Source organism: Haliotis rufescens, unplaced genomic scaffold, assembly GCF_023055435.1.
Source record: "Haliotis rufescens isolate VD_foot unplaced genomic scaffold, xgHalRufe1.0.p SCAF_3, whole genome shotgun sequence".
NCBI lineage: Eukaryota > Metazoa > Mollusca > Gastropoda > Lepetellida > Haliotidae > Haliotis > Haliotis rufescens.
In genome coordinates this window covers 28,112,781-28,124,948 of record NW_025964001.1, presented here as the reverse complement: position 1 = coordinate 28,124,948, position 12,168 = coordinate 28,112,781, and positions in this window count along the sequence as shown.

Here is a 12,168-nt window from a genome sequence, read left to right as displayed (position 1 = left end):
CTGAAAATAAATGGGCGAACAAAAATCCATAATGTACATTTTTTTTAAATGATTTTACTATACCACACAGTGAAGCAATATTTTCATAATGTAAAGGTTCACATGCACAAAACATATCCTATCTAGTGCATTTTCGTGTCTTGGTAGGAAGTAACTTGTTATTTTTAAAACTCCTTCCTTTCCACACGATCAACTTTACTGTTAATTGTGTTTTCCTGCTGAAGCCTCGACGGAAACATACCATGGCCCTCCCTCTATTGTTCATATCATGATAAGGCTAGCTATCAACTTCATTTCGCAATTCCTCTTATGCTTTTGTATGTCATGATATACAGTCGGAATCGTACAATTGACTTCTTAGGGTTATGGAAAGGCTTTTCTCGCTTTTATTCACACCTTCATCTAAGTCAAAAAGCAGATTATACTTTTTTTTTATTTACAACTAACAGTATACTATAACTCCAAAAAACACATTACGTTCAGGTCAAGGCCCTACAATGGCAAATTAAGGAGGCGGTGTGATATAGGGTTTAGCGTATATATGCATGGATGTAACTAAGAATTATTAGAACCAATATTGTTCCACCGATGCCTTGTTGCACCACATCGCATGATATATAACTTATCGCATCCTGAGGTAGACATCATGTCTGTGCAGGTCAACGTTTTGATTTGAATCTATAAAGTCTCCGAACCTCATGTTACACTGTATGATGTACACCGCCTCCGTGGTCAAGTGGATAGACAGTCTGCTAGGAGAGTGGAAGGTCGGTTGTTTGTTTCCCGGCCGTGTCATAACAAAAGACGTTAAGAGATGGTACTTTTTGTTTCCCGACCTGGCGCTCGACAGTAAGTGGATAAAACAAGGACTGGTCTGCTCTGAGTCAGTATATTGTGTCTGAGTGGGCCAGCCACTGAGGTATCCATGTGTAACTTCGGCATGGAATTTCAGTGGATTAGATTTCTACAAACGGCATTAGTCCGGACTTGCACAAACAGAAACACACATAATCTTATCTTCAGCAACCCATGCTTGTCGTAAGAGGCTCGCTGACCTGGTTGATTTATGTAATCGTATCCCAATTGCCTGGATCGATGCTCACGACATCAATCACTGATTTGACTGGTCCAGACTCGATTATTTACAGACCGCCGTCACATAGATGGAATACTGCGGCGTTAAACAAGAAACATGAAATATACGTACAAGCTTTAAGCTGGCAGACAATAGTCTTATTTCAGAACACCTGGTTCCTTTGGCACCAATATCTGTTCAACCCAGGACTAGAGACATGATCACGATGCCATATGACGCAGGCAAGAACGTTCTTCTGATCAACGAGGTCTTCACGCAGACATGCATCTTTGATGGCATTCTTCAAGTGACTTCCAGTTGTTCTCGTTCCCTCCGCATGCTCCGGAGTAGAACTCCTCGCACTGCTTAGATGTAGTGTTGTAGAAGTAGTTGCGTAGGATAGCTCTGCAGATACCAAAGTCCAGGGGAAGCAGGCATTGATTCTCTGTAAAATAGACAAACTATGACAAAACATAAGCAATCAAACATAATGTTATCCATGCTCTGTTTCATTATTCCCCTTCTCCATGATTATGTCATACCTCAGGACAATTATTTAACATGATACGTCAAAGATCTGCTTGCTTGTTTGCTTGTTTGTTGTTTAACGCCACACTCAGCAATATTCCAGCTATATGACGGCGGTGTGTAAATAATCGAGTCTGGACCAGACAATCCAGTGATGGACATCACGAGCATCGATCCACGCAGTTGGGATACGATGACATGTATCAACCATATCAGCGAGTCTGACTACCCGATCCCGTTAGTCACCTCTTACGACAAGGTTACATTAACAGCACTGCGTATCATATCTCATATCGCGAACTTTTTCATACTGAAGTCCAGCTATTGATACAAAGCAAGTACAGTATGTGACGCAAGGTACAAACAAATGTTTAAGGAAAAGTGATGACGAGAATGCAAATCTGTATATGTAGTTATGACTTCAAACTATACTGCCGGGCAAAAGAAAGTATACAGCATGTTTGATTGTGGTTAAAAAAATCATTTGATTTAATTGATACGGGTGTCATCGTTGTGTCTTGAACCTTAGGTTGGCAGTGTCTCAGCGACTGTTATCAGCTAAGTTGGTTTTTTTGTTGTTTAACGCCGCACTCAGCAATATTCCAGCTATATGACGGCGGTCTGTAAATAATCGAGTCTGGATCAGACAATCCAGTGATTAATATCATGAGCATCGATCCACGCAATTGGGATCGATCACATGCATCAACCAAGTCAGCGAGCCTGACCACCCGATCCCGTTAGTCGCCTTTTACGACAAGCATAGTCACCTTTTACGGCAAGCATGGGTTGCTGAAGACCTATTCTACCCCGGAATCTACACGGGTCTTTTCAGCTAAGTAACGTTCGGGTAACGTTTGTAATTTTATGGTCAAATCCCGTTTTTCAAGTGTACAGTTCATATTCCCAGCAGTTTATATGTCGAACAAACACGTACTCACAACAACCCAGCCAGCATAGCTGTAGGCTTTTGTGGTTCCCTTCTACATGAAAATGTGGATGAGTCATTCATTAACTATTTAGGACGATAATCTAGCTATTTAAGGTCTCACGATCATGGTTTAATGCAGTCGATAAGCTTGTGTACCAAGTGCCGGCTGAGGCGATACAATAGTTATTATCGCCAGGGATATCGAACCTGATTATCACCAAGAAATGATAACACACATCTTGCGTAAACGGGACCATTATCCATAACGACTTTGTCAGAATAATAAAGAATGTCTTCACTTCATCTCGACAATAATTGAACGTGAAAGGTCCCTGATTCGTAATTTGATAAGGGTAAATTAAGGAAGAGTGGTCCCAGAGGACAACAGTGGTCAGGAGACACTAATGCCATGAACGCTTTAATCAGGATTGACACATGATAAATGCAATATGATATTGTATTAAATCAAACACAAGGCTGAGAGCTGAAAGTGTCTGAATTAAAACCGAGCGAAACAGGATCTCACGCCATTTCCTATGTTCAGACCAACTTGTTTTGCCTTAGGCATTATTCCAAAAGACACTTAGGTCTCTAAGGAGTAATTATGTATCAACAGATGGGCATTGACCTAAATCCACATGGACAAGTACAGTACGGTCAGTGCCACTGCTACCCAAACACGACCAGATTCATCCTGACCCTTAACCGTTCCTGTTCATCTCGAAGGAAACCTAATCCTTTATAATGGTCAGTGGGGATACACATGGAAGCTCCAAGGGTCGTCTTGATATTTCCTCATCAGCCGTCATTTCTTGTCGAAAATACCTTGTCTTTTGGTCGATAGGAACATTGCAAGTGCTTTAAAGTCTATCACGTAAAACCTCAGACAGAGTTGATATACGAGCTCATTTACCATGCACACATTTGCAATGTGTTCTGTGAACATGTGTGTCAACTTGTTAGGTTAGGTTTGAGTCGGAAAATGTGTGAAATTAGTGGCATTGATTATGGATTAAGTGATCAATGTCCCATTAACATCCGTCTGTCAAGATTCGGGGAAAAAAAAGAAAGTTAATCTGTGTTCGTTTGTGACTATGTGTGAGAGGCAAAGTTTCTAAAACTAGACATGGAATGCAAACACTCGATACTTGTGATTTACTCAATTGAAACATCGTATCCCGGTATTATTTGGTTTTCTGATGAAATATCATGTCGCTAAAGACCTCTTCGTCAAAATCATTTTTAATGTCTGTTGATGTCTTTGGGGTGCAGTTTCATCAAAAAAAATGTTAGTGATTGCAATCAGCGTCTGGCATTGTGGTTGTCGGTAAATGTCCACAGTGCACCTAAACTGCCCTGCAAAGGAAAGTATTCAGTTGATACTAGTAATTGAATTTAACTAAAAGATTACAAACGCCGCTATCATGACGTTACTAGGCTGTACACCGTCGCTGTAACACTGCGAACCTAAGGTCCAAAGTACTATTTTGATACCCATATCAGTGAATAAGTGAGTATGGTTTTACGTCGCTTTTAGCAATATTCCAGCAATATCACGTCGGGGACACGCATATCAAGTACATCAACATCGAATAACCATTTATTGTTTGTTTATTTTCGTTTCAATGTCCATTGACAATGTGTATGAGAGTCCAGTAGGAGGATCGCGGCATCTTATTTCTTCAGAGGTGAGGTGAAATGGGGTTTAACGTCGCGTCCAAGATTATTGCACTTATATAGCGACGTGCATGTACGTGTGTGTGTTTGTGTGGCTGCTTGTACTAGTCCGGACTGATGCCGATTTATAGTGCTAGCTCACTGAGATACCATGCCGCAGTTTAACATGAATACCCCACTCAGACACAGTATACTGACTCCGAGCCGACCAGTCCTTGTTTTAGTCCCTTAATGCCGAGCGCCAGACAGGGTAACAACAAGTACCATCTTTTAACGTCTTTTGGTATGACGAGGTCGGGGATCGAACCCCGGACCTTCCGCTCTCCGGGCGGACGCTCTACCACAAGACCACGGAGGCGGTCTATTTCTTCAGACCGATAACAGCTTTTGAGGCACATATATGGCTTACATTATTAGATCGTAATATTGAATTCATGTTGATATTCCTGAAAGCATGGGTGGCCCAAATTGCTGCTGATAATAGGTCCGGTTTCCAGATAATTTCATCTGGTCACAACAGTGGGAAACGTGAACAAATGTGACTCACTCTTCCTTCCTTCCAACTGAAGCATTGTCCTTTCTCCCTTGTTCCCCGCCATTACTTAGTTTAATGTCATATTTTTTGCATCTTATCTCTGTATATTAAGTATGATATACTTTAGAGTAATATGTTTATCTTGCAGCGCATTTCGTTATATCAGATCTTACACTTTGTGTGTGTGTATATATATATATATATATATATATATATATATATATATATATATATAATAAGGGAATGCATAAAATCAAATAACCACAATACCTTCCTCTACAATCTCCGTTGGGGCCCGGGTGAGTTGAGTGTATGCGTGTGTTTGCGTGCGTGTTGGTGCCTCTCTCTCTCAAAATAAATGCGGACTATTTGTATTATGTCCTTGAATTCCAGAAAGCCTTTTGGTATTATGTCTATCCATATTTCTCCCTTTTGTCAAATTCACAAACATAACATCCACGATCGCATGTTTATTCTCCTGTTCTACCGACAGAAACTATAGGAATGGTGTCTTGTACTTTCAGCCTTTAGTTCACAAGTTCACCTAGCCTCCGAGATACGTTTGACAGTCAATATTGACTACGTCCACCTTGTTTAGTGTTCCATGCCTGAGATCCTACAGGCGTACCGACGATGAATTGTCCCTGGGGAATTAGACGCCATATCCATTGAGGACCTGTTGTTGATGTGTCATCTCTACACCGACCGTTTGCCAATATATATCTTTCAGCCGGGAAGTTATTTGCGAAAGGTTTTGACAACATGTAAAATTGGCGTTCAACATTCTCATATGCATAAAGTTGTGGTTGTCGTGAACGAAATGCTTTGCTCAGCTATATCCGCTTTAACGCTTTTAAATGCTTATAGTGTTTGTCCAACAGGCTGATCAACGTTTAAAACACTAATGCACGTATTAACATAGTTTATCAGGTGTTCTTTGAGTCGATGCAGCAGAACCCGAACCAGAAGCAAGGCATTACAGAGGATCTATGGTCAACTGGCTGGAACATATTTCAGACCAGTTCTAGACATTGTAAATAGAGTCGCTTGTGTCCCTGTGTTAATGAGGTGATCACTGACTGCTAGATTTGTAAACAGCATACGACTGGAGCTACAAGACAACTGGTGTTTTTGAGACTTCAGTCACTGCCTGGATTGCCAGTTGTCCAAGACTTGTAACCTCTATAAGCTATCCTATATTTTGCAATGGTTTTATATTTAGGTTTTATATTTTTTTGTAAGTTGCAGTTTTCTAGTCATGTTATTTAATTTAATATTGACGTCGACAGTTATGAATGATCTGTTACGCAGAATTGTAGAATTTGGATTAATGTTGTCACTGATATAACAAAATTAATGTTTTTCTAAATTTGTTTTTGTCGTAATTAAATGTGTCGAGAAAGGCTGGTATAATCAAATACGTCCAAGTAAAGCCATGACTACGTGCGCTACCAGCATTGCTTTGCTGCGGGTTAGTCCAGTGGTTTTGTCGTCTTGTCCTGAGTTTTATTCTTTCCATGGGCATAATTTATAGTGATCCGAGCTGGGTTGAAATATCCGGAACTTTACTGAGACCTGAACAAAACAAAGAGTGGATTCAATGTTAGAAAAGGTCCCAAGTAACCTACACGTGTTGCAAGAGGCAACCAGATAGAGCGGGTGGTCAGGCTAGGTGACTTGATTGATCTACCGTCCTTGTACCCAGACAGCTTCTATTCAAGTATATATATATAATATTGAAAATCTTGAAATTCAATTTGGTATATATATATATATTGAAAATCTTGAAATTCAAATTGGTATATATATATATATTGAAAATCTTGAAATTCAAATTGGTATATATATATATATTTTGAAAATCTTGAAATTCAATTTGGTATATATATATATATATATTGAAAATCTTGAAATTCAAATTGGTATGTATATATATATATTGAAAATCTTGAAATTCAAATTGGTATATATACATATATTGAAAATCTTGAAATTCAAAATTGGTATTTATATATATTGAAAATCTTGAAATTCAAATTGGTATATATATATGTGTGTGTGTGTGTGTGTGTGTGTGTGTGTGTGTGTGTGTGTGTGTGTGTGTGTGTGTGTGTGTGTGTGTGTGTGTGTGTGTGTGCGATAAGCTCTCCACAAGACTGTATGACAAGAGGTATGACTCCAATATCTACAATAGTCAACTTTCCCTTCAGCAGCTCCAGCAATTTTCTGTCCAACTGTTGAGGTACACGAGAGCATGCTCCTTCAACCAAGATTTCAAACAGCGTCATACGACTCTTGCTTAATAGTTGTATGATCAAGGTTACACCATTCAAAGCCTTTACAAAGCTTTCAAATGTTTTATGAAGACGGTATTTCAAAATCTGACGCATCATTGACAAAAATCACATCCGATACAATTCCCCATTTTTAATCGTACCATGTTCTTCCAGGTGAACAACTGACTTGCCTTTACTTGTGTGTGTGTGTGTGACTGGTGCCACCGGTTGGCCAGGATACGTTCACCTTTTCGCAAACCTCAAGTATCATTACTATTTGATGGTGATTCATAAACAGATATTCATGATATAGTCGGCATCGTAGAATGAACTCTGCTTTTGGCAGACATTTCTTGTGATAATTGAAAGAGTTTTGTGGCTTTGATGTACCTAACATAAAAGATTCAGACATAATATGAATCACTGCTTTGTCTATATTATTTATTGGTCACTGAAATACAACTGAGTGCGGCGTTACACAACTAACCAAAATTCTTTCTCCGTTCTGAGAAAACGCCTAATTTAGAGAAAAAAAAATCGGCTCGCGTCTGGACGGGCGCTGGCACACCACTGGTTGATTTATCAATGATGTACGTGCGCCCCGTACTCCTTTCTGTTTAGTCAAACTAAGAACTGTTCATTCAACGTTACAGCTCGACAAGACAACTGTCGATGCCTGCTGTGTAATGAGTCATTGTAAAATGAGCAGATTCCTGAGTGAATTGAGCTGAAAATACCAGTTCATGGTATAACCACTTTATCTCATATTCCACTTGGGTGTGTTTTGATCTATACAACGTCGGAGGAATACAGTGGATTCATTTCTTAGACTCAAGCCACTGGATACTAAATGATATCAATTAATCAATAAACACACGTCATGCAAACATGAGTTTTTGGAAAATAACAAATTGGACCTAAAATAATTATAGTAAATGTAGTGCACGATAAGATGGACATCACTTCAAGAATGACATGTTTTGGTTGTCTGTGGTATTGAGTACCTTACCTTTTCAATTTTTGTGGTACTTTTTCACCAAACTATTATCAGACACTGTTTCCTTTACGGTCATTTAAGAAAAGATATGTATAGGCGGCCATTCGATTTTGCTAACGTTTTTCTTCAGCAGTTTTGTCTCCTTTATGTGCAGGGATGTAAGTACGCATTGTTCTTTCTTTACGTGTGGCGTCTTTTGTTTGCGAGATGTTCCTTGGCATTGTTTTGTATTTTGAGTTCCTTATTGGTATGTTATAATGACCTTTATTTGTAACATTCATTCTTTATTCGTAACATTTGACTTTTATTGCGTAGTTTTGTCCTTGGTTTAACTTTGTATTTTTTCGATCTAATGGCCGCCCATAGAGATGTTCTAAATAATTCCAAGCTTGGCTACTCCCAATGGAGTCAAGCGAAGACAACGCCCCAAGTAGCCCATGATTGTTGACTAATGTGTGTATCACAATAAAGTGAGTTAGTGAGTGATTTATGCTTCTGTTGATTATATTGCAGCAATATAACGACAGGGCATACTCAGAATAGGCTGTGCGAAGTGTTCCCCTCTGACCACGTTATAGTTACATAGATCATACATTATGAATAATTATACTCTACATGCTGTCATGGACGTTTTGATTCAATTCCACAGTGGGACCTCGTCAATTCACACGCTGTGGGTATGAGTAATGTACGTATTTACAAAGTAATATTCTATACAAGTTCCCTACAGAAACACGTTAATCATAAGATGTTGATACTATAAAGTGACTCTACAATACCTGAGATAAGGATGAGGAGGAGGAGGAGGACATCACCAACAACCGAAGTATAGAGGCGCAAGAATCTACACCATGGAGGGGTATGATGAAATGCATGACATTATTACTCCGCTAACGTAATCAATGTGAACTACCTTGTATTTTCAGCTGCCAGTATAGTCGTTAGAAGGTACAACCGTTCGCATTGACATTCCATCAGCGAGTGATGACACCGTATGCCAACCAAACCGAACTCAACACCATTCACCTCAACATTTAAAATCGGCACTACATCAAAAGGTATACAGAATTATTATCTGAATCATATTTATGTTTTAAGTTTAGATGTTTATGTTTATTAATTTATTAATCTAATTTCGAGGTTTGATCTTTTAAAATCATTAATCATATTAAACCACACAAATAAATTGAGGCCATTTATTCTGCAGATTTTGAGCTTACTCACCCAAAAGTTGTTAATTAACGACTTTATAAGCAGTATGGCAGCGATATCAAGCAAACATGGCGGATAGATATCTGGTAACACGCGTTTATAATTTATCAATTATCAAGTCCAACACATTTAACTCTAATTCTGTTCGTGATACCGTATGAGCGTGGTGTTGGTGTGATGTTAGTTTGGTCAGCAAACAAAGAACGGTATACCCTGAACAACCGCACACAGCTTGCTCCAAGACAAGCTCGTCCCATCAAGGCCAATTGTAAACCTTTAGTCCAGACGTGCTGTTTCCTGACCAATGACCAGGAGATGATGGCCGCTGGCCAGTCGGGCGGTCCACCTGGCTAAGCTATTAACATGATAACTTCCACAAAGTACCAGGGTTTATTTCATTTGATTGATTGTTCCTGTCCGTGGTGATGAACTGGCCACACTGCTGTACATGTTTATAACATTTCGTGTGAAATAAAACACGAAATTCTTCTATCATTCGATCTTGATGGTTATTTGCAGATAAGGTTGGAACCATGAAACACGCATGCCTATGAATGTGTATTGATGATGATGAGTTTAGCTTCAATAGTAATTGCAGCATCATGGAACTCTTGATGATGTTTTCCATGGTAGCGCTGGTAACAGTATGGATTAGCGTCTCACGTTGAAATTGGATATACATGAGGTCCGGTTGATAGATTCCTTATGTTTCAGAGCCTGCCGTTACTGAAATTTCTTTCACTAACAACGTTGAAAAGATTATTTTTTCTACATTAAACCGGTGTACACTAATTCAGTGTCATAAATGCCTCTAAATAGTTTGATCTAGTGTCCCCCGCCGTGATATTGCTGGAATATTGCTAAAAGCGGCGTAAAACCATACTCACTCACTCTAAATAGTTTGAAAAATTATAAATATCAGAATAATATGACATTTTCGTTTAACAGAAAATCCATTTAAGCTACCTTTAAACCTTCTTAACTTTAAGAACGGTATTCTAAAAGCAGTGTCTTCAAGTATAAAATTGTGAAAAAAGGTTGGGTTTTTTATCCATTAGCCCTTCCTTGGCAATGAAGACAACCATGACATATGCGCAGGTGTTCACTCTTGGGCAGGCTTTCATGATTGAAAACGGCCAATCCATTCCCTGGAAAAATCAGTATTCGATCGGTCTTTTACGGTGGATTGTTGTAAATTACTTCGTTCCGAAATGTTTGATCCCTTAAACACAAAAGCTCAGCTCTATAACGAGAACATAAGATTGCTCTTATTAGCCCTAATACCTAGACCAGTCTCAGTTATATATATCACATAAGAACTGTCTTTACTGTGCTTACACGGAAATTGAAACGTGGTTTGAAAAGTGTGCGTATAAAAAAGAACATTTTCCCCGAAAATCGAACTATTCTCGTATGAGTGTAAATTGGGTATAAATGGTTGTCAATTTCTTTCATCGCCATTTCCCAATACCTGAATTGAACAGCTTCATTGTTTGATGTTAAAATCAAAGCTACTGGGTCAATAACGTGATTGTCGTCTTTTGACGTACTTCCCCCTAAGAAGGTGTTGTGTTATCGCAACCATGTTGACGCACTTGGCTACACGACACGTCTACATTCAAAATCTACATGTAATCAATCATACCACGTGACATGCCTCTTTCAGAAAATAAGACTCACAAATTAAACACATCAAGTCATCGATAGACCTTTCATACGGAATTGGCTCTGAAAAGGGTATTTTGGGTATCAGTGCTAAGTGTTGGGAGTATTCACCAGTGTTATAAATGTGTTAAGATATGTTTTCATGTGGCCATTTATGATGTGAATGTCATGTACAGTAAATGAACTTTTGACTGAAATATGTCAACAAGGTCGATGTTCGCTTGATATTGATTAAGTGTAAAACGGAAAATAAAAGCCTATGGCAAAAGCACAGGGCCTGAAGCAAATGGTGTAGAGTGCATGCACCTGCACATGGAGGTGAATATTGCACACTATGGCGGTTAACAGAGGTCTAGGACCTGTACATAGAGGTGTATACAGCACGCTAGAAGTACAGAACAGCGCTTTAGGACCTACACAAAGAGGTGTATACAGCAAACTAGGGATGATGAAAAGAGGTATAGGACATAGAAGTGTATACAACACACAAGAGGTGGATAACAGAGGTGTAGCACCCGTACAAAGAGGTGTAACTACACACTAGGGGCGGTGAACAGAAGTATAGGACAAAGACGTGTATACAGCACACTAGAGTAGGTGAACAGAGGTATAGGACATAGACGTGTATACAGCACAGTAGAGGTAGTGAACAGAGGTATAGGAATTTGACGTGTATACTGCACATTAGAGGTGGTGAATAGAAGTATAGGACATAGACGTGTATACTGCACATTAGAGGTGGTGAACAGAAGTATAGGACATAGACGTGTATACAGCACACTAGAGTAGGTGAACAGAGGTACAGGACATTGAGATGTTTACTGCACACTAGCGGTGGTGATCACAGGTATAGGACCTGTACATAGAGGTGTATACTGCTGCCAAGAGGTAGAGAACAGAGGTATAGGACATAGGCGTGTATACTGCACACTAGAGTAGGTGAACAGAGGTACAGGACATTGAGATGTTTACTGCACACTAGCGGTGGTGATCAGAGGTATAGGACCTGTACATAGAGGTGTATACTGCTGCCAAGAGGTAGAGAACAGAGGTAGAGAACAGAGGTAGAGAACAGAGGTATAGGACCTAGGCGTGTATTCTGCACACTAGAGTAGGTGAACAGAGGTACAGGACATTGAGATGTGTACTGCACACTAGCGGTGGTGATCAGAGGTATAGGACCTGTACACAGAGAGTGAGTGAGTTGGGTTTAACGCCGCATTTAACAGTTTTCCAATTTTATCGTGGGTATATAGAGATGTTTACCGGGCA